Source organism: Mixophyes fleayi, chromosome 2 (assembly GCF_038048845.1).
Source record: "Mixophyes fleayi isolate aMixFle1 chromosome 2, aMixFle1.hap1, whole genome shotgun sequence".
Taxonomy (NCBI): Eukaryota; Metazoa; Chordata; class Amphibia; order Anura; family Limnodynastidae; genus Mixophyes; species Mixophyes fleayi.
This window is the reverse complement of record NC_134403.1, coordinates 132,284,172-132,311,044: the sequence shown is the minus strand read 5'-3', so window position 1 is coordinate 132,311,044 and position 26,873 is coordinate 132,284,172.

Genomic DNA, 26,873 nt, shown 5'->3' with positions numbered 1-26,873 from the left:
GACCTTTCTGTCAGATGTTGCTATGGTATACTGAAGTAAAATTACAAGCATTTCACAAGTGTCAAAGGCTTTTTATTCACAATTAGATTAAGTATATGCAAAGAGTCAATATTTGCAGTGTTGACCCTTCTTTTTGAAGACCTCTGCAATTCGCCCTGGCACGCTGTGAATCAACTTCTGGCCCACATACTGACTGATGGCCGCCCATTCTTGCCTAATCAATGCTTGGAATTTATCCTAATTTGTGGGTTTTTGTTTGTCCACCCGCCTCTTGAGGATTGACCACAAGTTCTCAACAGGATTAAGGTCTGGGGAGTGTCCTGGCCATGGACCCAAAAGTTCAATGTTTTGATCCCTGAGCCGCTTAGATATCACTTTTGCCTTATGGTAAGGTGTTCCATCCTGTGGAAAAGGCATTGTTCATCACCAAATTGTTCTTGGGCAGTTGGGAGAAGTTGCTTTTGGAGGATGTTTTGGTACCATTCTATATTCATGACTGTGCTCTTAGGTAAAATTGTGAGTGAGCTCACTACCTTGGCTGAGAAGCAACCCCACACATGAATGGTCTCAGGATGCTTTACTGTTGGCATGACACAGGACTGATGGTAGCTCTCACCTTTCCTTCTCCGGACAAGCTTTTTTCCAGATGCCCCAAACAATCTGAAAAGGGATTCATCAGAGAAAATGACTTTACCCAAGTTACTTGAAGTTCTTGATGATCTGATAAATGGTTGATTTAGGTGAAATCTTACTAGCAGCAATATCCTTGCCTGTGAAGTCCTTTTTGTGCAAAGCAATGATGACTGCACGTGTTTCCTTGCAGATAACCATGGTTAACAGAGTAAGAACAATGAATTCTAGCACCACCCTCCTTTTAAAGCTCCCAGTCTGTTATTCTAACTCAATCAGCATGACAAAGTGATCGTTAGCCTAGTTCTCATTAACACTCTCACCTATGTTAAGGAGAGAATCACTTACCTGATATCAGCTGGTCCTTTTGTGGCAGGGCTGAAATGTAGTGGAAATGTTGTTTTTGGGATAAAGTTCATTGTCATAGCAAAGAGAGACTTTGAAATTAATTGCAATTTATCTGATCACTCTTCATGACATTCTGGAGTATATGCAAATTGCCATCATAAATTGACAGATTCTAAGCAACATCTATAGTGTTGCACACATTAACAAAAGTTTGAATAACATATGTTATATTTGCAACTGAGGATGCAGACTTTGTGAAAAATAATATTTGTGTCATTCTGAAAACTTTTGGCCATGACTGTAGTATATCATAAACAGGTGACATTAATAATAGATTTTTTTTCTGCGTTCTTTTGTGTCTTGATATTCTAAATATGTATTGGACATATTTTGCAGTTTCTTGTTTATTAGAGCAGAATGGACCTAGACCCATATTCATCATCAAACGTATATTCGCGTACACTCCTTGTTGCATACGGACATGCATATACCCGATGTACATGCATATTTTTAAGAGTGCACATTACGCTCCTTTTGCATTTCGTAATGAATTAGGCCCTGCATACTCAAGGAAAAATAACGAGAATGCATTGCAAGTAAAACAAAGCAAGTATTATACTGTTTGATATACAATACAGAGAGCATCCAAGTGATGTCCATATAATACAGAGACTAGTGTCACATTTCCAGTCTATGCTTATGCTGCACTTTACACAAGATTATTCTACTCCCTCCACCATTAGAGGGACACACAGAATTCACACAGCTACTTACTTGACTGAGGTACCTGAATTCAGGCGCTCCCAGAGGCTCAGGTTTTCTATGTGCTGTGAATTGAGAGCTGAGAGATGAAGTTACCAGCCTCCTCCATCTTTCTCCTCTTCCTGCTCCTACTTCTTCCTCTTCCTTCTTTTCTTTCTTCTTCACCTTCATCCTACTCCTTCATCCTTCTCCTCTATCCTCCTCCTAACTATATTATCTTACTACTTCAATACCCTCCTCCTTCATTCTCCTTACTCATCTAACCTCTTCCTTCTCTCTCTATCTTCCTCTTTCCTCCTCTATCATCCTCCATCATCCTCCTCAGCACGGCAGGCTGGGCTGGAGGGCAGGGGGGCATCTGCCCCTGGGCTGCTTCCATGGTGGGCTACTACCTTGGGCTGGGTAACTGGGTCACCTGCATTTTTCCATCTTTTCATCCTCCTTCATCCACATCCTCTTTAATCCTACTCCTCCTTGTCCCTCTATCTTCATCATCCTTCATCCTCTTTCATCTCTAGCCTCTTACTCTATCTTCCTTCCTTTCTTCCTCCTACTCCTTCTCCCTTTATCCTCCTCTTGTTTCCTCCTCCTCTTTCATCCTACACTTCCTTCACAATCCTCCTCCTTCATCCCCCCACTCTCAAGAATCTGTCACGTCTCACAGGAGATTCCTATCAGTCAGTGCTAACGCAGGCTTTCCCAAGGCGCAGAGTCTAACCAAGCCCCCGGTCTTCACCAAGAACCGCCAGAGGTTCTTGGCCCTTAGGTTAGCCCACTGACGTAATAGGTGATAGACGGTAGATAAGAGACCTGCAGGATAAGGGAGAGTAGACTCTGTAGTAGTAGTGTAGTACAGCACATTAGGGGAGGATTGGTTAGCTGAAGTGGTACAGCACACTCAGAGGAATTCAAGCCGCATACAGTGGAATACCGGGTCGGTTACACTGAGGATACACCAAATTCAGGAGAGTCGCCGGGTCAGATACACCTGTGCTCTGACAGCGGAGTAGTCAGAAAGGATAGCCAGGTCAGAACAGAGGCAGCACCGTACTCAATATGGATAGCCAGGTTGGATACACAGTAGCACAGGCAGCAGCATAGTCAATATGGATAGCCGGGTCGGAAACACAGATACGCAGGCAGCAGCGTAGTTAATATGGATAGCCAGGTCGGATACACAGGTACACAGGCAGCAGAGGATCCAAAAGCAGTGGTCTAAGGAGCCAAAGGTCATGCACATGGAAACACCAGTAAGCAGCACAGGATTCACAGGGAGAGCCAGACGCCAAGTGGTAACTTGTTGCTCTGACACAGGCAGTGTGTCAGAGGGTGCTAGATATAGAAGAAGGGAATTCAAATTCCCCACCCCTGTGCCACATTACTGCAGCCGCACTGTCCACCCGGAAGAACAGAGAAGCGGCTGAGATCAGGAACAGGAATGTGGACAGGTAAGTGTCTCACAGAATCAGAGTACAGCAGGGACGTTACATGCACGGCACTAACCCGACACTCATTAACTGTGTGTGTACTGAGCTTCTGCAGTCGGGGTTCAGCAAACACATAGATGCACACCACACATCAGCCTTGCATTTGCTATTGCACCATCTGCTGTGCTATGCACAAGTATCCCTATGAGAGTCTCATGTTGTCGGCACAGTGTGTACCCTTGTGATGTTATTGTTATAGGTCTGTGAACACATGCAGCACATATGTGGTTGGGGAACAGGAGTGGAATCACAGGCACTGACAAACAAAAGTACTATTCAAAGAGTTATTTATGTGGTCCAAAATATAATATCAGGATGGAGCTGAAGCTAGGAGAGTCAGAAACCAGTAAGGTCCCAACTCAGAAGTCCAGCAATATAAATGAAATTGTCAACAAATAAACAAAGATGTTTCGCCAGTCCTGGTCTCATAAAGGCATATTGAGCCTATGGTGATACACTACATAAGTATTCACATGCCTCATTATGGGTGAGCATACCAACATACCTATGTTTGCTTACAATGTATGTGTGCCAATGCACTCATTAAAAAATGAGAGCAACAATCACTGACCAAATGAGCTTGCACTCATCTAGATAAATTGAAAATCACAGAATAAACACGATAAAACACTCGATTCCTTCATTTCCATAATGTTAATATTAGAGGGAACTCAGATTCTAAACAGAAATAAAGAATTTCTGAACATATAACCCTGTTAGCTCTTCATTATTAGTAGTCTTTGAAAGCAAAAAGCATTATCTTCTACAACTGGTTACTTTCTTTCTAAATTTAATAGTCGCAGTGCTTGAACAATATAAAATGACGGTTTTCTTAAGATAATAAACTGCGGATGATGTGCTATGCATATATCTTTATGCACTTCTTAATGAAAACCATGCCATATTAACTTTCTTAATATAAAAATGTCTACATTAGTTCCTGGTAATTCAGTGTTAGTTAATTTACCGTAACAGTATGCTATTAAATCAAATAGCACTAATGAAATAACATACAATAGCATCTTGGTTTATAACAATTGCATAACACTGAATTTCCCCAGCTCATCGTTAGCTTGTAAATGATTCCAATTTTCTAACATGTGTTATAACACCCAATCAGCAAAGCCAACAATAATTCTATAGTGATTTCCAGCACCAATGCTGCCTTCTCCGAGTCAGGTGCATGTCTCATTAAGCGCATTACGAACTAGACATGTTAAATCTTTATATATGTCTCGTCCATATGTTCCTACAATTAAGCAGCTGCAAAAAGATGCTAACTGAAATTACACAAAACTTTGGTGACAAAGGGATTACTCTAAATAGTCCAGCTAATTCTTGCTGTTACTTTTTTACAGCTTGGTAAATAATGTGTACAGTATAAAAGTAACTCTATTCACTTTTATGGTACTAAAAATAAAGTGATATGTGAAAGCTCTCTTTTAATAAAATAGAAACACAGTGTAATACTGTATCAATAAATGAATTAAAACAAGGTATATAAAGGGCCATTGTTAGTATAAATTCCATATTCCTTCATTCCTGGTCACATGCAAAAAAGATGACTGTCAAATAATATTCACTATAAAAACAAATCATCATTGAGTCCTACTAGGAGGTTGCTAACTTACAAACAAGCAAAATACCAAATCACAAGACAAGCCAAAGGTAGATTTTAAGCAAACTCGGGAAGCATAGTTACAGTAAGGATCCAGGAAACAGCAGGGAAATGTTTATTCACTTCTGCACAGCAATGTAACCTGTTGCACAGGCAAGGAGTAAAAAAAACAGTAAACCAATTAATCTGATTGACCACAAAAGAAACACAGTTGAAGTTAATAAGGTAAGCAGAGACTTTGGAGAACCTATAGCTGATCTATACATTTATGAACAGCTCTGTGCCTTACCTCCCACAGAATTTTCTTGGTACAGGTAAAATTTGTGGAAAATGGTGGGAAAAGATAAAGTAGAGCCAAGAGGGTAAACACACCAAAGACAAATGTGTTCCGAGGATCTACTGGAATACAGTTCTTATGAAAAGTCTTGATCCAACTATTACTGCTATGGCACTCTCTGCTCAGCTACTGGATCTCATTCACCATACCAGACCAAGCATCTTGGACATCCCTTTTTTTAACCAAGCCTCTGGACAGAAGCTTTAACCCATATTCACATATTTACCTGCATTAATACAATGTTTTCAGTTGTGTTTTGCTTCTTATTGTGACATCATTTTTTAGCCAATGTGTACGGGTACTATTTTTATAGAGATTAATCATGATTTACTTAAACTTTTTGCCCTTTCTAGCGATGTAAGTAGCAAGGTGATATTGAAGCTACTCCCAGTGCCGTAACTAGAAATTTTGGTGCCCTGGGCGAGACAGGGCACCGGCGCCCCCCATCTAAGTGGGAGTGGCATGTGACAAGTGGGTGTGGCCAACCTAATGTGGGTGTGGCTAGCACTTTACTGAAAAAATTCTTTATATATATATATATATATATATATATTATATATATGCACACACAAACACGCACAGTGGTGGGATTCCAATAAATGAACAATCGGCTGTCTGCCCTAATGACCATTTAAAGTATGTCCAAAATATATAGCGATAGATATTATAATATTTTATGCAGTTTATATGTGTAGGTTTAAGTGAGTTTAATATATTGTGACATGTTATCATTGTCTCTCAAACAAACAAACATTGGAGCAAAGCTCCAGTATGTGTAAATTGACTGCTAAATATTACATATGGCACTACCGTGTGGGAAAAAAATGCACTATGTGTATTAATGACAATTATACCCTCTTGCTTTTACTCTATACAATTTTCAACTCAGACAACTTGTTTGACTTTAGCAGAAATATCATTAGTTAAGATTCAAAATAATTTTGGTGAGTACATACAAAATAGTTTAGAACACTGGATTGTCACAAGATTGTGAAACACACAGTTAAAACATTAAATAATTCGGGAGAGAGAGAGAGAGAGACATTTACTTACAACAGTTTGACGCTTCAGCCCTTAATGCGGGACGGACTTAAGGGCTAAAGCGTAAAACTGTTGTAAGTAAATGTCTCTCTCTCTCTTAGGGCTGAAGGTATGGAGGCAGGTAGCGGGCGGCTGCTGCACCCCCTTAGCCTTGCGCCCGGGGCGACGGCATCACCCTCGTTACGGCACTGGCTACTCCTGGCCCTTGCCTTTCTTTATATGTCAATATTATTCATAGTGAGGCTTCCAAGCTTACAAAAAGGCTGTCTGTTTCCCATGTAAATATTCATATATACTCATTCACTCATACTACTTAATACTACTGATACTAAGAGCTTGGTGCTTTTTAGATAAACATGAAGTTGTAAGTGTCATAGAAACATGGCTGAGCCCTAAAATTGAAGTTGAAGATAATGCTATTCATGAATATTCAGTTTTTAGGAAAGATAGGATTAACAGGAGAAGGAGAGTCTCATTCTATGTAGAGGATTCTCAAAATGAACTGCTAAGTATCTCTGGCTGCGTTTGTATATAATCCAAATAATATCGCTGGCATTTATTGACCCTATAAAACCTCTCTTAAGTTCCCAACTGATATGATACACTTTCTGGATATCATTTTTTCTTGTAACACAATAATAGGTTATTATGGAGACTTTAACTTGAATTAAATTCTGCTCCTCTCTGGGTAGCCTGATGTCCCCCCCTTAAATCAGTTCTGAATGCGGCATTGTGACTAATCATCCTCACCTGATGTTCCTCATCCACTATGCCTCTCTGCAAAACCCTCCATTGGCTCCCCATTCCCTCCAGCATATAATTCAAGTTGTTTACCTACACTTACAAAGCCCTCTTTAATTAATCCCTCTCCTACATCTCCGACCTTGTCTTTTGTGACTTTTATAATTAATAAAATCTATTTATAACATTATTAATTATGTCATAAAAATGTGCTAGGGGCAATGTTCAAAGTATAATATCTATAATAGTAAAAAAAACTTTTTTCTTTAAATATTATCTTATCTTTTAATGTCTCAACAAACTTTTTTCTATTTAGATTCCAACAATACCAAGTCCATACCACAGTATTTCTATGAAAACAATATACCATTGTTTGCACATGAAGATAGTGATTGCATATTTATTAATAGGCAATATTTATCAATATGAGAGTAATAATAAAGATGAAATGCAGCTGGGAAAAAACAGAGAAGGCTTCACATGCTGAGGCACACAGCATTTTAGGAATTGTTTTGTTACGTGTCCCATAATCTGCTGTGTAGAACACAAAGGAAGAAGCAATTTAAATAAGAAGAGTTTTGTTTTATTTTATTTTTTGCTGCTTGATCATGTTTTAATTTATAATTGTTCATGTAACTTTTAAATCTGACAAACTGATACTTGCCAGAGATCTCCTCAAAGTATTATGTGGACTTAATATAGCGCTGTGTGCTTTCAGTAAAATGGGGTTGTAAACTCCTTATTTACTAATAAGGCATCACAAAATTCAACAGCAACATACAGTGGGGAAATAGAGCCCAGTACATAAAATGTAAAGTTCCCGCAAGCAAAATAAAAATCAAGCACAGGAATAATGCTTAACAACAAAGAAGAATAAATGCAATAATACAAAAAAATAAATAGAATATGAAAGATGTAATAAGCAAGCTACAGAACAAACATAAAACATAGTACAGAACATCTAAGAGGCACAATACAAGGATACATGAATGGGCAAGGTAGGAGCGGACAAGGAGAAAGAACTCTGTTCATGAGAGCTGACAAGAGGGAAGAGTGAGACAAGGAAGGAGGCCAGGAAGAAGGAGGATACAGTACCTGTTGGGAGATAATGAGAGAACATATGAGTAATTCGGGAGCCTCAAGGTTGCATAAACATCATATACTGGCAATGTTTCAAAGGTAGAAAGATGGAAGATGATGAGCTCAGTTTTATACATGTTGAGCTTTAGGTAGAATTGTGATGACAAAGAGGGGATGGCAAAGAAACAGCTAGACACACAAGAATAGAGAAAGTAGGACGGGTTGGGGACAAAAGATAGATTTTAATATTAGAAAAGAGGTGGTATCAAAGACCAAAGTTCTTCAAAGGAGGAAGTGTACAATGAGAAGAGCAGAAGGTCTATGACAGAGACTTGTAGAACCCCACTGGAAAGAAAGCTGAGAGAGAGGATGTGAGGAAGAGTTGCTGGTAGAGACAGCGAAGGAGTGTTGAAGAAATAGGAAGTGAACCTGGAGAGAACAGTTCCCCCAAAGCCAATGTAACAAAATGAGTGCAGGAGGAGATGGGGATCAACTGTGTCAAAAGTGACAGAGGTCTAGTATGATGGACATGGGGAAGTAACACTTAGACAGAAGAAGATCATAAGTCACTTTAGTTAAGGCAATTTCATAGGAGCAAAGGAGAGAGAAACCCAAATGGCAATGTGTCAAGGAAGGAATGTTAGGTGAGAAAGCTTGAGAGGCAATTATAAACAAGCTGATTTGTCAGTTTGGAGATATTGGTGGAGAGAAATTGGGCGATAGGTATTCTGAGAGAGGGAGGTTAAGAGGAGGTTTTGTGAGGATAGGCACAATGACAGTTTCTTTAAAGTATGAGGGGAAGGAGGTTAAAGAGTTGGACTAGGTACAGACAGTCACTGCGGGAGAGAGAGGCAAAATTGAGAGGGAATGGATTCAAGGGAGCAAAGAGATAATGAAGAAGATGACAGAAAAGCTCCTCAATCCCAGATACAGCTCCAGGAATTGCAGGTGGTATATTGGGGAGATGGGTATAATGTGAGTGAAGCAGGCATGAGATAATATCTTCATGGATGGGATCAATTTTGGTGGTCAACTGACCTCCAAAATCAAAGGCTGAAAGGGAGACGGAGGAAGGGGGTAAATTGTGGGAAGAGACTTGGGGGTAAATGTATCAAGCTGAGAGTTTGCCGGCGGGTTTGAAAAGTGGAGATGTTGCCTATAGCAAACCCGCCGGAAAACTCTCAGCTTGATACATTTACCCCTTGGTGGAAATAAGAGACTTAAAGTATGGTTGTTTAGCGAAAGATAGGACAGGCCTGAGGGCTGCATGTCAGCATTATAGTGACATTTCCTTCAGCAGCACTTTTGCATATAATGGGTCTGGTGGGGTTTAGAGTGCAGAAGGCTGTGAGAGATGGCAGGGGGAGCTATTTGTAAGTCTCAGGTGAGAGTGCAGTTATAGAAGGAAACGGCCAAATTGGGGTAGGACAGAGCATTTATAGGAGAGAGGAGAGGTTCAAGTGTGGAATAAAACAGGGAATGGTCAAGAACATCAAGAATATGCATGGATTTAGGTGTGTGGAGAGGTATAGGAGGTGGGGAGAGGCTGAAAGAAAGAAGGCTATAGTCAGAGAGTGTGAAGAATTGGAAGAATTTATGAGAGCACAGAGGTGGGAGAAACTGAGGTCAAGGGAGTGATCATTACAGTGGGGCAGGAATTCCACTGAAATATTCCAACATTTATTTTGTTGGAGTTGTGCCTAGTCAAATGGGGCTCACTAGCATTGTAATTGCTAGAAAACAAGATATACAGTATATATATATATATATATATATATATATATATATACCTGTAAAATATGCCTTTGATTCGAATCGGTTGCACCATTAAGTACAATGGTATGCACTCAAGAGATACTAAAAACCAGTAACATTGAGCATACTTTAAAATAATATAGTAATATAAATATGAAATGCACTACATGTATAATAAAAATAGCAAATACCTATCTCTAAAACATTTATGAAATATAGTATTGTATAATGGAACAGTACAAAACTATTTAGAGGTCTGATATCTTAAGTAAGAAAATGGTTTAATACATTATAACTCAACACAATGGCACTTTTCTATTTTATCATTTTACACAATTCTTATTTATTAATAATAATACTTATTATTTTGTATTTGCATCTCCATTTTTTCCATATTTTCTATACCAATCATAGTACACAGTTCTTTTTCCTATAATTATGGTACAATTGCACAACACAGCACCCATTTTCTTTGCATGATGTAGCTCTTAATATTTTTTCTCTGTATGCTCTTATCAAGTATATTTTATACTTACTAAAAATTGGCATTGCACCTCCCAAAAGGTTTTTCTGCAGGACACAGCTCTGTGGTGTAGCAAGGTGCTATTGCACCTGGAGACCACCACTCTCCCCAAATATCCCTGTTTGTACAAAATGGAACGTGCCACCATGGAGAATCAGTGCACCACCAATCATCATCATCATCCGAAGCAGCTATTTATATAGCGCCACCAATTCCGCAGCGGGGACCAATGGGGACCTGGTTGTTGTGTAAGAGGTATGTCTAGATGTTTAAGTGGTAAGTCCCCATCTGACATCGTATTAAACAGATGGGAAGCAAAAAGTGAAAAGGTTCCAGTCACAGTGATATATATATATATATACCAAACTAGCCCGGCCGAACAGTTAAAAAAATAAATACATTATAACAAATAAATTACATCATCATCCCCCCATCCCTGTTATTCATCATCCCTTTCATTATGTCCATTCTTAAGCCACTTGCTACTGAATTTCATCACTCCCTTAATAACCCTCCCAAACCCTGATATTCATTATCCCCCTTCATTATCCTCTTCAATATCTCCCTCCATCACCCTCCCTCAAAAATTCAACACTCCCCTTCACAACCCTGTTACTCATCATCACTCACCACCACCACTATTATCTGAAATGCTCAAATACTCCATTTTTGTGTCATCTTGATGGCTTTTGATTCATAACAGGTTGTATGGATAATATTGTTTTGTTTTGCATTGTCTAACTTACGCATGTGATACCTTCTGAACCGAAGCTTGTTAAATATTGTTTCTTGACTCTAATATTGTATGATTCCTACATTGTAGACCCAACTGTTCTCCTTTAATTGACATTAATATGGCCAGGACATGCGGGTGCAGGTTTTTCATACTCACTGATCCAGCTTTTTTTGGCAAACAAATTATGGCAGCTTACAAACATGGAAGAGTCATTTCTTTTTCACTTAGGACTGCCAAATAAATTAAGCAACAGTCTACACAAACTCTACGCATGTCCATGCATATAATTTTATTGTTCTACAGCTGCCTATGCTGTGTCCCAATCAGAATCAGCATTTCACACTAAAATGTCACTGGAAATTGAATACAATTATTAAAGGAGCAGTATCATCCTATTGTCGTAACTAGTACTAACCTGTAATGTACTGTATGCTATAAGTCTGGACAGCAATGTTTAAAAATAGAATTACAATAACATAACTGTAAAAAGCTTACTGCTGGGGACTCTAAGCCAGGGCCTGCAGGCTATCTTGCCAACTTGGTGCACTGAGGTAGCAGTTCTTCTTATCACCCATACATTTGATGGAGGTGTTATGGCAAATAAAAGTAGAGTAAAATCACCCAATAAAATATCTAAAATTGGACCCCAAAAGTACTTTTTTAAAGTCAATTGAAGCCCTGATAGTTTGTCTTAATCGTGTCAGTACCAGCAGTCTTAGATATCACTGACCTGCCCCCAACACTCAGCAGTCCACTGATTGCTGACCTTCCCAGATAGAATCCTTAACAGAACCTAGCTGGGCTCAGCATCAGGCTAGAGAAGACATAACACAACTCTCGGATATTACCACTAACCTCCACTACTGATTATACATGTACTAGATCACCAATCAACCAGCCACTATAATAACCTGCTCAGTTCACTCCTCAGGGCCTGAGTATCAATTGTATCCAACATTATTATTCCCATTCTAGGACTATACTAGGAAGTATAGCAGCTATTTGGGTTTCTTCAATTTCTGTGTCCAGTCTCCCAGACAGCAGCACAACCAGCACACCCATACCCCATATTTCCAACTGTGGTGTTTTCGGTAGTGTCTGCATACCAGATAAGTACTCTTCTGCTTTTATGGAGGGAACCAACTACACTGTACCCACTGTTCAAGCAGTGCCAACACATCTGTGTACCTTATTGCACTGCCCAGGCAGTGCCTACAAACTCTGTGTACTCTGTTGTACGTTACCAAAGCCCCACACTTCGCGTACTCAGCTGTACCCACAGCATTTTGCCTACGTGGTCAAACACCTCAGTATATTCTGGTGGGGCAACAACCTCTCTTTGTATCGCACCCATACATATTCCGGGATATTCATCTGTAGATACAAAATCCCAAGTTCTCACAAATCGGGAAAAATGCATAAAGTTTCTTTACAGAAGTCCTTAATTCTCTCTTTGTAGAAAAAAAAGTATTATGTTTGAACTTTATTTCCGATAGATATTAGACTGTGCCAGTTTGACAGGAGCGACATACTAAGGGGACCCTATTTCGACTCTCCATCTGTGATTTCTTGATTGCTTACTTTCTGCTGTATCAAGACAGATCGGAGACTTTAATCAGGATTTGTTGTGGATTACTTCTGATAATGAGTGAGGATATAAATTTTGGTTGACCACACATAGAAAGAAGTTTAGTAAGTACTTTAGAGTTAAATGAAGATTTTTATTTAAAAAGTGAGGAGATTTGATTTTTTTAAACTTTATATTTTTATGCTTTTCTACTGGATAGGTTTTAAATAAGACTCTGGAGGTAGCTTACAATTCAGTCACTGGCATTCATTGCCATGTATTCCTCCAACCACCAGCCACTATTTGGGTGGGGAAGGTAGGGACTCTAGATTTAAATTGAGGATAAATACATTTGTTCCCGAACCTACACCCAGCAAGAATTCATCATCATCACCATCCTTCAGGTATGAGAGGGAGAATATAGAGTCCTTAGTATCTCACTGGCAGTCCAAAGGAAGGTGGAATGGCATTGCAGTGGCACCACAACACACTAAGTGGGTTCTAATTTATTTTATCGAGCAGCACCTACACAGACCAGCAGTCAGGACGCTAGAAGAGGCAGGTATACTCCACCTGGGCACTATTTTATTTGCCTTCTACCCACAACACAAGGGGGAATAATTTATGTTTCATATTTTTTTACTTTTAAATATTTGTTAATCACTGACTGGTGGACTGTATCAATAAGAGTGATAGAGACATCAGTCCCAGATCTCCTGCAGGAAATATTGAAGCTTTCCATTTAAAATCTGGTTTCATTCAGGTAAATTCAGCTATAATGTCCCAGCTAATGATCCAATCGTCGGTTACATCAGCTTAAAAAATAGAGATGCTTGGTTAGTGCTAATTGAGTTGACATTGCGTTTTATTAAGAGGAACAAAATGTATTCATTGCAATACAGTGGCAATACAGTGTATTACAGTTTCACAAAAGGACGCTTTAGTTTTTCAGTTGCAACAGGTTATATTATATGCAATCTATCCATATACCTCTTATTAATTTATTCTTCTGTCATGCCATCTAAGTGTGTCAGAATTACTTTATCAATTAAAAATAATGCCAATTAAACAAATGATCTTGCAATAGTTCAAGCTAATATATACAGTGCCTGTAATGAACCTGTCACAATTATATGCCAGAGATCTCTACCCCTTAGTCTCTTCCTGAAATATTGTTGTTATTGCTTCCAGCAAGAGACATTGTCTGTCAGACTAATTGATTATATTAATGTAGGAGCTAATGAGGATAGTTAGATGGCACCATGCGTGGACTGATACTTTAACAGCATTTATTCTTATTACTGGAACTACCACTTAGTTAAAGATACAAATCTATGAAACAGAGGCCCAAGGGAATATATAATGCACACTATATTATTGAAAAATAGCATGATGACAAAAGCAGCAACACAATTAAATCTATTGACTGTGCAGCATAACAAATCAGTTGTTTTGTTTATTTTGCTAAAATCTCCAATTAATTAAATACCCCATAATAACTTAATTTGATCTTGTTTGGAATAAATGTCATGAGTATAATGAATATATGTTAAATTGTTCACTGATATCCCACATTGGACTTGCAAATGCCTCTAGTCCAGATTTACAATGAGTTACTTTTTAAAACTATATCTCACTGTGTAACAGCAACCAAAGTCACCCATATAATCATGGAATTTTTTTGCTACACTCAGCACTTATGGTAGAGCTAATATTATAATAATATAAACCCAAAGACGGTTTATGACACAATATAGGAGTTATCATCATGATCATCATGAGTGAATGGATATAAATAGAAACAGAATATATATTTACCTAGCCAGACTTCTGATGTTGGTTTATAAACTGATAAACTGCATTAGTCTGTTAAGCATGACATACATTAGGTGACCATAAAAACATAGCAATGTTTATAGTAAGACATGAGAAATTTATGTAAAGTATCTAACAGATTTTTACCAATAGTAAAGTGAATAAATTTACTCAATTCAGATGTTAAAACCATAAGTATATATCATAAGTAAATCAAACCATGAACATAGTTTTCAAATACAAAAAAAAGGGCATAGATGAAAATCCACCGGTTGACATTAATAAACATTTTTATCACAATCAGTCTCTAAAGATAGAATCTTGTTAGAGAGCCAAATCTAGGAGATAATTACTATGGTGAAAAGCAACATGAGTTTGCAATACCAGGTGTTTGCTGTATAAACTACAAAGTAAGAGACAATGGTATATAACATCCAAACAGGTTGAAGAAAGGTCACTTGCAATACTCTGTGCAAACTCACCTAATATGTCCCAAGTGTGAGTGGTATAAGTGATTTCATGTTACAGTAATATGAATGCAATGGTTTACTGCTCATCAGCAGTATAATAATAATAATAATAATAATAATAATAATAATAATAATAATAATAATAACAAAAACAATAATTTATTTATTTAGCACCTTTTTTTCCCAATAGGAGTCAAAGCAAACATGGGGAGAACATACAAACTCCACAAAGATAGGCCCAAGGTCGAAATCATACCCAAGTCCCCAGTGTTGTGAAGCAGCAATGCTAACCACTGTGATCTATAAAAAAAATAGAATCCAGTTCTTGATGTGTATAAAGCAAAGTTGGCAGTTAATTTTAAAGGCTTTTTCACTACCGGTTTTTAACACACTTTTTTAATTTTATTAGCAAGCTGAATGATAAAATATATACAGTACTGCATCATTATTGCCACACACCTAAGCTGACCCTATTGCTTGTCATGGGTGGAGAACAACATTTTTCCACAGATATGGGTGGTTACAGTAGTTATGAGATCCAGTCATTCATTGCTCTAACCAAGTGACAGGATTACATTGAAAATTTCAAGTGAGGTTGGCAAATGAACACACACACACAAACGCACACACACACACACACACACACACACACACACAAACCCACACACACACACAAACACATACAGAAACACTCACACACATAAACACACACACACGCACAAACGCACACACACACACACATACAGAAACACTCACACACATAAACATACACACACACACAACAGGAGGTTATAAAAATCACCATTGCAAACTAGCAATCATATACTGACCAGATTAACAAGCATATCTGTAAATTATCCAAAGGATTCAATTTGAATAGTCCTTGGGTATGCCAACAATTTATGGCAGAGTTTTGGAGCCAAGCATATAGAGATATAGGGGACAATTTACTGATATAATTGGGAACTAGCTATGTATTTTATTTTATGCTTATTCAAGTTTTTCCAAGTATCTGAGCAATGTGCACTATCAGCTAATCTTTCTGAGAAGTTGTGGAAAACATATTTAACCATGTCGGACATATCTCTTTTCTACACCAGTTTTCAACCAAATTTACCATCATAAGTCTAATCACCCCAGACTGGCTAACACAGTGAGCTAGTTATATAAATTGCAGTGCAAGTGAGTACACTGCCACCCAGTTTTTCTTTTCTTTTTATGTTGGTTCTTGCTCTGATTTTGCAGCACAGGCATCTCTGATGTATCAGAGGACAAGAGACTAAATTAACCTAAAATATCTCTCTATTAATCTATAGTATCAAATACCATACGTGATAGTGAAACTTGCTTTGTATAGGATGTGTCCAAGCTTGTTAAACATAGCTTAGTTACACTGCGTATGGGTTCAAACCAATACCGGTTAGCAAGTAGGTTTTTTTTTTTCATTTTTAGTCTGAAAAGACAGCACAGTGTTATTGTTATTTTATTAAGTGGGAACAATGTGCTTTTGACGTATACAGACGTCATTTTGTTTTTTTTTCTATGCAGAAAGTATCCCTGTGCTGTCTATATTGATGATTGATTGATGTATAATTTCTGCAACAACAATAAATCATTAAATGATTCTTTCTTATTTAGACATTTGAGCTGGTCTATTTTTCTCATGTATTTTAAATGAACACACTGAAAACAAATCAGTGATATACCAGCCATTTTTCACAATGGATTATAATCTTTTTGTGTTTTTTTAAGATTTTCTATTTAAAATATATTACTGTGCAAAGTTATTTAGTTGCAGAAAGACTAGTTTGTATGTGTGATTAATAAAGGCTTGAAGCATCTATTGTAACTAATATAGTTATAAAAAGCAAATATATGTATATATCAAAGACTACAGCATCACATTTCTTAAAAAGATGTGCTTAGAGGTTCACAAAAAAGCACTCAATTTGGAAGAATGGATAAGCAGAATTGAATCTGACTTCAGCGTGAAAGCTTAAATATAAACCAATTCCAGGCTACTTATATAAGTAACAAGAAATAGGAGGAATATATCCAACAGCAAAAATGTTTGCTAAACATCTTCGTGAAGAATATAAAATTCAGTTTAAGCAAGGTAATCTGATTTGAAGGTAAATGCAAAATAATGCTTGTAAACTACTATGTGCAACAAGTTGTGTTTATCTGTTTTAGTTTCTGCATTTTTTTTCTGCCTACTTTCCTCAAATTTCCAGTTGACTCCTGAATTTCAGGGGGGGGTTGTCCTCCAGGATTCTTGGAAAAGTAGTCATCCTCCCAGGTCTTGGCAGAGGCAGTGCTTAATGACACAATTTGCTTAAACAGACCTCGCCCCGCACTATGCAATGATGGGAATCTCTGCATTACATAGCGGGGCTGGGGCCATGGTGCTGTGATGATGTCAACGCGCCCCCTCCTGCACTCACCACCTGACCTCCCCTCTGGGATCTCCTGGATGGGAGGTTATACAAGATGACAAGTATGTTTTGTTTTTTTTACATACTTATAATCTGAACAATCCTAAATGATCGGTACTGTGATATATTTCTTCAAATTCATTTTTGTTGCATTCTGCCTTTTTATATTCAATCAAATAAGTATAAAAATAGCAGGATTTTGTGTCTTTGCTACAATAATTCACTTGTTAATAATGAAAACACACATACTTTCCAGTGCATTCATTTTGTATTAGGATGAAATGAAAAGGCTGTATGATATATTTATTAGTGGCACTATATAAATAAATGATGATGATGGTGATTTACTAACAGTTATTTAGATAGTGCCTACATATTACACATCGCTTTACAGAGAATAGTTTTAATCACACACACACACACACACACACACACACAATAACACACACACACACACACACACAAAAGCCAATTAACCTACCAGGTATGTCATTGGAGTGTGGTAGGAAACCAGAGTACCCTATAATTTATCTATTTCATGATTGTAGCTATGTATTATCCATAGGGCCGATAATATAGATGATTTACAACAGACCTATTGCTGCATGATTCAAGAAAAAAAAAAACACTGCTAGAAAACAGCAATTAATAATGCTTTACTAAAATGTTCTTAGATTGTTAACTATTCCTTGGGAGTTGCTCCTAGCATGAAAGGTTATCTCCCAAGGACACTAAAGAATGTATAGTAACCTTCCATCTAGGCATTAACAGTGTGTTTACCTAAATTATGTTTACTTTAGATTGACTCCAGTGATCACATACAAAGAAGAAACAATAGACAGTGATAGCCTGATGATAGCTATCAGCTTCACCATATTGTCTCTGTAAAACACTGTGTGATCTTTTTTCTCAAAAAATGGTGTGCACACATATAGCATTTGACTAAGGTGAAACCTGCCAAAGACAATACCAAAAATGAAAGTTATTCATTAAAATAATAACAAGAAAAGTCTATAGGACAAATAGAATTCACAATGATGCTAAATAATGATATAAAATAAATAAATATTAAAATGCTAGCAAAATTAAACCTTTCCGCAAACAACCTATGGGATCCTCTTCAATCAGGCTTTTGTTCTCAACACTCCACAGAGAATGCGTTTATCAAGGTTGCCAATGATCTGATCACTGCTAAAACTAAAGACCGTTACTCTCTTCTAATTCTCCTGGATCTTTCTGCGCATTTGACAATACTGACCTCTCTCTCTCTCATAGAAACGCTAGAATCCCTAGCTCTGCAAATGCTGTCCTATCCTGGTTCTAATTCTACCTATCTGATCACTCTTTTAGTGTTAATTTCTCTGGATCCACCTCTGCGCCACTTCCTTTATCAGTTGGAGTGCCACAAGGCTCAGTACTAGGTCATCTGCTGCTCTCTATCGATACCACTTCTTTAGGGAAACTAATTAGCTCCTTTGGATTTCAATATCATCACTATGCGGTTGATACCCAAATTTATCTATCCTCTCCTGATCTCTCGACATCTGTGTTGTCCCATGTTACTAATTATCTTTCTGCCATATCATCTTCGATGTCCTCTTGCCTCAAACTCAATATTTCAAAAACAGAGTTAATAATATTCCCACCCACCAAGAGAAGTTACCTGATTGACATCTCTATTTCTGTGGACAACATTACCATAAATTCCACCCCTTAAGCTCGCTGCCTAGGTGTGATCCTTGACTCAGAACTATCCTTTGTTCCCCACATCAACTCTATATTTAAATCATACTGCAAACATTTAAAAAACATTATGTCTTACACAAGACACTACAAAAACTACAAAAATTCATGCACTCATTATCTCCTGCATTGACTATTGCAATTCCCTCCTTACTGGTCTTTAAAACAGACTTGAGCCCCTACAAATTACTTTACATGCATTGGCTAGATTGTTTTTCCTTGCAAATCATTCTTCCTCTGCTGAGCCACTCTGTCAGTCTCTACATTGGTTGCCTGTTTTCTACTGAATCCATTATAAAATTATTCTACTAACCTACAAGGCCATAAACAAAACTGCACCAACATACATCTCCTCATTTATCTCAAAATATTTCCCAATTCGACACCCCCGTTCTGCACAAGATCTGCATCTCTTCCACTCTCATCACATCCTCCCATTCCCATTTACAGGACTTTTTTTGAACTGCACCCATTCTATGGAATTCCCTCCCCAACACAATAAGACTTTTCTCTGGTCTACAAACCTTCAAGCGTTCTCTGAAAACCCACCTCTTCAGGCAAACTTATAATATTCCTCAACCATCCTCTTAACTCCCTTTGGTTACCATATTACCACCCTTTGCATAATTCCCACAAGTCAACAACTTTCATACCCCCTGCCCAACATTGCAGTGTGACTGGATCCAGATAGCAAAGATATCATTTTTACCTTTGCAATCTGGCTGGACTGAAATGCAATATGTAGACTTAACCTCATGTCTCCGACTCCTATTATCCTTTAGATTGTAAGCTTGCGAGCAGGGCTTTCTTACCTCTTGGATATGCAATACTGGGTAATACAGATTACCCAGTATTGCATATCATTGTGTTTGTCCCCAGTTGTAAAGCGCTACGGTATTTGCTGGTGCTATAAAAATAAATGTTGATATTGATGATGATGAGGATGATGATGATGATGATGATGTGTGTGTGTCAGTGTTAGGGAATTTAGACTGCAAGCTCCAATTGTGCAGGGACTGATGTGAATGACAAATATTCTCTGTACAGTGCTGAGGAATTGGTGGCGCTATATAAATGATGATGATGATGATGAGTTAAAAAAGTGCCACATCCCCATTTTACTGAAAGCACACAGCCCTTTATTGATTCCAAATAGCACTTTGATGAATATGCGGTCAAGCATCCCTTTGTCAGATTCCAAAGATAAATGAACAAGTATGATTTCAAACATGATCAAGAAGCAAAAAATCTGAGCTTGTGAAGACTTTGTCGTTTTCTTTTAACTGCACATTCATACATATTCATTAATAAATAGCCAACCATTTCCTTCATGTGCAGACAATAGCAGAGTCATTTTTCCATAGATATACTGTGGAGCGAACTAGGTAATGCAAGGTATTAAATAGAAAAAAAAATGTTGAAACATGAAAGCTACAGATACAATTTATTGTTTTAAAAGTGCATCTTCTGATCCAATAATATGGCATCTACAAATATGACCCATATTATACAAATATTGTGCAGCCTGCGGGTTCTTTCCATGGTTATAGATATTCCTAAGGAAGGCCAGTTATTTACAACATATTTGTGAAATAACAGTAATAATAGGAATTTGAGTTTTGAACAGGCAATTTTAAGCAAAACTACTATAGGGAATTTTTCAAGTAACTTGTAGTACTTACCATGATTAAATTAACTAACCAAAATTATTTTTGAGTGAATAATTTAATTGCATGCAGTACTATCATTTTATTGCCTTTCATCCTCATCACCAATGATAATTGGGAGGGGGTTTTTCAATGCCTATTCATAATATTTGCCATTTAATGGTGTCAGTAAATAGTTGCTTATAGCTCTCAGTAACTTCTGTCCCATTCAAAAAAAACAATCTTAATTTTTTCAGGGATATTACCCCAGAGCTGCCAGTTGGGAAGACCACACTCTTTTTCCATAGCTTCACTTGGACTTATTAAGCTTTTTATACTTCCTCTGAATGGTCAAGACACCATCAATTTCTCACTGTCTTTGGTACTATGTACTTTTAGATTTTGGGTTACAAGTCTCTGGAAATTACTTATCACATCCCAAGTGGATGTTATTATTTTTATCTTGATACAGGAAGTAGTGTTGGCAGCGCAGAAGACTGTGGCAGGTGTGTAAATTGTGTTTGCACGATACTTTATGTAACAGCAGTTAAGGTAAGAAATGCACATGTGTTCTGTCTGAATGTGCAGCACAATGTTAGGATCCCTCTCACTAAAAGGCACCCTTTCATAGAAGATATGGCAAGCAGTCAGGTACCAAAAACATCAGCAATGTTGCTAAATAAAAAAGGATGGAAAACTTCTATTACTGCTAATTTGCCCTCTGTCCCACAATTGCATCCTTCTGTATGGATGTTGGCTTGCACATTGGGGTGGAGTGATGCTTACCCTGGCACTGGGTAAATCCTGGAAAAGAGGCAAACCTTTATGACCTTTATGACAACCACTGCAGAAGCATCAATCTGTAGCTGGGTGCTACTGCTAATGTCAATTAAAGATGTAGGAGTGGAAATAGCAAAAAGTAGGAGGTCTTACTATGAAGTAAACAAAATTGCAGAAAAACCCAAAATTAGGGTAGAGTTTTCAGAGCTGTCTCTGTTGGATGCCACTGCATAGGTGGGATTATAGGCCACAAAGCATCCATGATGGTCACAGACAAACTACTCTCTCTAACCTCCTCAGTCGGCCTCGTCCAGTGGATAGAATCCTCTCCTCATCGGGGTGGCCACTGCCTTGATCTTGTTTTCTCTATACTATGCTCAGTTTCTGATTGCCTTAACATTCCTTCCCCATCTCAGATCATCACCTTATCAGCTACATGCTTACCCCCAGTACTGTAACCTCTCTGTTGTCAAACTCTACCAAGCCTCCTGCAGAAATCTTAAGCCTATTAATCTTCAACATATTTCCATTGCTCTCCCAACACCTGCTCTCCCCAATTTCTACATTCTCCTCCCCTAATATGTCAGTACCTCATTTTCACCAAACTCTAAAAATAGCCCTTGATGAAGTGGCTCCAGCAACTCTTCATACTCCACGTCGACTTCAATGTCAGCCATGGCACTCTAAAGTAACACAAAATCTTCAAAACATTCTCTGAAAGCAAAATGTCAATGGCATAAATCTCGTACCAAATGATTTTGTCATATATACTGCTATCTACCACGTCTATCGAAACACTCTGGACACTTCTAAACAATCATACTTCCAATCTGTCATCTCTGCTCAAGCTTCTAACCCCAAATGTTTCTCCAACTGCTATCAGTGCTCAGGATTTTGCTTCCTACTTCAAGAGCAAGATTAATAAGATCAGACTAGAAATGGTATCCTCTTCCTCGACTAGCAAGCACCCTCTGACACCCTCTCATCATTTAAACCAACAAATGAAGATGTAATATCTACTCTCTTCTTATTTTCCTACACTACCTTCTATAATCTTGATCCTATTCCTTCACAGATCCCTATCTCCTGTGCTCATTTCACCTCTAACTAAAATCTGTAATCTCTCTCTCTCTCTCTCTCTACTGGTAACTTTCCTTTATTATTCAAGCACACAGTGATTACTCCTATTCTGAAAAAACAAAGCTCTGACCCAAACTCCCTCTCAAATTACCATCCCAGCTCCCAGCTCCCATGCCCCTCCAAGCTTATAGAGAGAATTGCCTACACTCGCCTCAAACACTTTCTTTCTGCAAAGAACCTATTGGATACCCTGCAGTCAGAATTTCATTCGCAACACTCCACAGAGACTGCATTGAAGTTTGATCACTGCAAAAACTAAGGGCCATTACTCTCTTCTAATTCTCCTTGATTTCTCTGCTGCATTTGACACTGTTGACCACTCTCTGCTTATACAAACAAATGTATCTATCCTCTCCAAATATCTTGCCATCTGTGTTATCCCGCATTACTGGCTGCCTTTTTGCCATTTTATCTTGGATGTCCTCTCGCCAACTAAAACTCAAACTTTCAAAAACAGAGCTAATAATTCCCACCTGACAACAAAAGTTACCTACCTGACATTTCTATATCTGTTGACAACATGACCATAATTCCCACTCCGCAGGCTTGCTACCTAGGTGTGATACCTTGTTCCCCACATTGTCTCTATATTCAAATCATGCTGCATACATCTAAAAAACATTTTCAGAATATGCACATATCTCACAAGTTACTGCACTGATTATCTCCTGCACTGAACATTGCAATAAACTCCTTACTGGTCTGCACCAAATCAGACTCTCACCCCTACAATTTATTTTGCATACAGCAGCTAGATTGATTTTCCTTGCAAATCGTTTTTCCTCTGCTGAACCGCTCTGTCAGTCTTTACATTGGTTGCCTGTTTTTTACAGAATCCAATATAAAATACATCTACTAACATACAAGGCCATCAACAAAACTGCACCTACATACATTTCCTACTTATCTCAAAATATATACCAACTTGACACCGATGTTCTGCACAAGATCTGCGCATCTCATCACTCTCCGTACATGCTCCCATTTCTGTTTACAGGACTTTTTTCAGGCTGTACCCTCATCGTGGAATTCCCACCCTCGCACAGTAAGACTTTCCTCTTGTCTTCAAACCTTCAAAAGTTCTTTGAAAACCCACCTATTCAAACAAGCTTATAATATTACTCAACCACCCTCCTAACCTCCCTAGATTACCCTATTACCACCCTTTACACAGTTCACACAAGATTACAACCCTCTGACCCCCTAACCAAAATTGCTGTGTGACTTGGATCATATGACCCACTAGGCATTCGTTAACTCTACATTCTGGCTGGACCAATATGAAATGAGTGGAACTTGACCTCATGTATCAGACTCTCATTATCCTATGGATTGTAAGCTTGCAAGCAGGGCCTTCTTACCTCTCTGTCTGACTGTATTACCCAGTATTGTTCTATAACTGTGTTTGTTCCCAGTGTAAACGGCTATGGAATTTGCTGGCGCTATATAAATAAATGTTGATGATGATGATGATGATGCTTGCAATAGCATGTGAATGGTTTATTGTCACTAGGAAGAACTATGATAGATATTCACATACCTATCATCTGAGCTGCCAACATAGCTTCCATAATTTCATGTGCTTCACTCATATTTAGTCATATTATTTTTGGGAGGTACTTTTCTTTTCCTCGTTCAAGTAGTCATTCTTTTTAAAGTAAGTGACAACCAATAAAATAAACTTGATATGGGCTTCCCAATACAATAAGGCTTTTAGTTAGAGAAGATAGATAGTCTATCCTCTTTAAGTCTAACTGAGCTATAGTAACATGAGCTAAAAAATATTTGTTATGCTCTAGTAAAAGACTGAAGTGAAGATGACAATGTATTACCTAGGTATTAGAGCAAGTATTATTATTATTAATTTTTATTTATAGGGCGCCACTAGGTGTCCGTAGCGCCGTACAGGGACGAACAAAATTACAATACAAGGTGAGACAGCACAGTACAGTAAACAATAAGCACAGTAACTTGGTGAGCTCAAAGCACAGCTAGAGGGGCGGGGGAGGGGAGAGGGGAAGGTCCTGCATACGGCTGAGCCCGAGAAGGAGGGCCCGGATGACAGGGAAACCCCCAGAGGGGAGAGGAAGGAGCGAGAGGGGACGGGGGCGGGGAGAGGGTCCTTGAGGAGGAGGGCTAGGTAACTGGAGAGCCGAGTTAAGAGTGGTGAGGACAGGAGGAGCGATGACCCTGCTCAGAGGAGCGTACAATCTAATAACTAATGGGGATAAAGACAATTGGAGACAGCATTATTTTTCGTGTGCACCAGTTCAGTCAACAAGCAATAGGTAATGGTATTTTAACACCTATATTGATAAGGTTTTGGTAACCAATAAAAAAACAAAGCTACAAAAATCTATTGGGCTCCAATAGGTTGCAAGACACTATAGGGCTAACTAAGTAGAATGTTCCAACTGTGCAAAGAACATAAGTGAAGTTGAAGATCCGTATCCATCAGGGTCTGATTATCCAATACGCTGACTAAGCTGCAGCCTATGGCGCAAGGCTTTCGGGGGGTAGCACAACATTTTTGGGAGTGCAAAATTGTGACAGGCAGAAGTATGAACTGAAATTAATTTTAAAATAGTATAGTTGATTAGTTAAAAGAGAATATTTGTTCTCCGCGAAAAAAGAAAACATGAAAGAAAATGTTGCAAGACTGCTCTCTTCAAGTCCATGGGATTCAGGTCAGGGCTCTGACTTGGCTAGTTAAGGACAATCACCTCCCTATCCTTCAACCACTGCATTGTTTTTTAGGGAGTATGTTTAGGGCAATTGCCGTGCTCGAAAGTGAACCCCCTCAAGAATTTGGGTGTACTTAGCAGCATCCATCTTCATCTCAATCCTGACCAATCGCGCAGTCCCTGTTGAGGAGAAATAACTCCCACAACATAGTGTTGTTACCACCATGCTTCACAGCAGATAGGTTGTGTTTTGTGTGTTGTGCCAAACATAGCGCATGGAGTTTAGTCCAAAAAGTTTTGCGGGTATATTTACTAAACTGCGGGTTTGAATAAGTGGAGATGTTGCCTTTAGCAACCAATCAGATTCTAGCTGTCATTTTGTAGAATGTACTAAAGAAGTGATAACTAGAATCTGATTGGTTGCTATAGGCAACATCTCCACTTTTTCAAACCCGCAGTTTAGTAAATATACCCCTTGGTCTCATCTAACCATAAAACCTTTTTCCACGTGGCATCAAAATCTTCAGAGTGTTTTTTGTACAAATCGCAAACGATACTGAGTGTGGAACTTTTTTCAGAAAAGTCTTCTTTTTTGCCATCCTGTCACAAAAAGCATGTTGTATGATAAGGAAGATCATTGGTTGTACCTGAGCAAGATTGTAATGGTTAATCTGAGGTTATGGTCACTTATCCAAACAAGGCATTTTAGTAATTAAAAAATATTAATTGTTATGAATTTTTGTAAATGCTATTTTAACTGATGTCGAGAGTTATAATGTGTACAGTTGGAAAAAGTTTGATTTAATTTATTTAAATTTCCAAGGTGTAAGGTGATAAAAGGTAATGTTTTTGACAGTGTCTGATTATTTTCTATAGGGACTGTATTGCCCTGGTAAAGACTGAAGACAATGATTTATCCTTAGGAGGGTGCTTGAGGACAAGTGAGTAGGAGAGTCAAGGATGGTGACAGGTGCAGGAGTGACAGAACCCTTTACGATCAGTAGCGCTTGTTCACGCCCTCATTCTGCTATACAGTTCTGATTTTAATGAAAACTAAGTGAGAAAAGGTGCTGTGACCCTTTTAAAAAGTCAAGTGGAGCTGAATTTCGAAAAACAGGAACATAAATATTGGTGGGAAATAATGGAGACTGGATTTTAAATTAAGAATGAGGTTTTATATCTATGGCAGATTAGCCTGGTGTGAAATGTCAGGGGGCGCTACAAGTACATTAGCCTAGGGCAGTCTGAACCTTTAATCAGGCCCTGTTGTCCATGCTGCTCCACACCTTTGGAACTCTGTGCCTGCCTGACAAGGCAACCCCAACCTTGAATCTTCCAAGTGCTCCCTCAAAACTCACCTTTTCATGTTTGCATTCCCTGAACCGTCCTAAGACAATTCCCACCTCATGCTCCACCTGCCCCTTCCACTCCTTTCCCTCCATCCATATCAACTTCATTTTCTACTCTGCCCCATCCTACACAACTCCCTCCTCTTGCTCCACCTATGTCTCCTTCTCGCTTCCCTCTACCCTTAT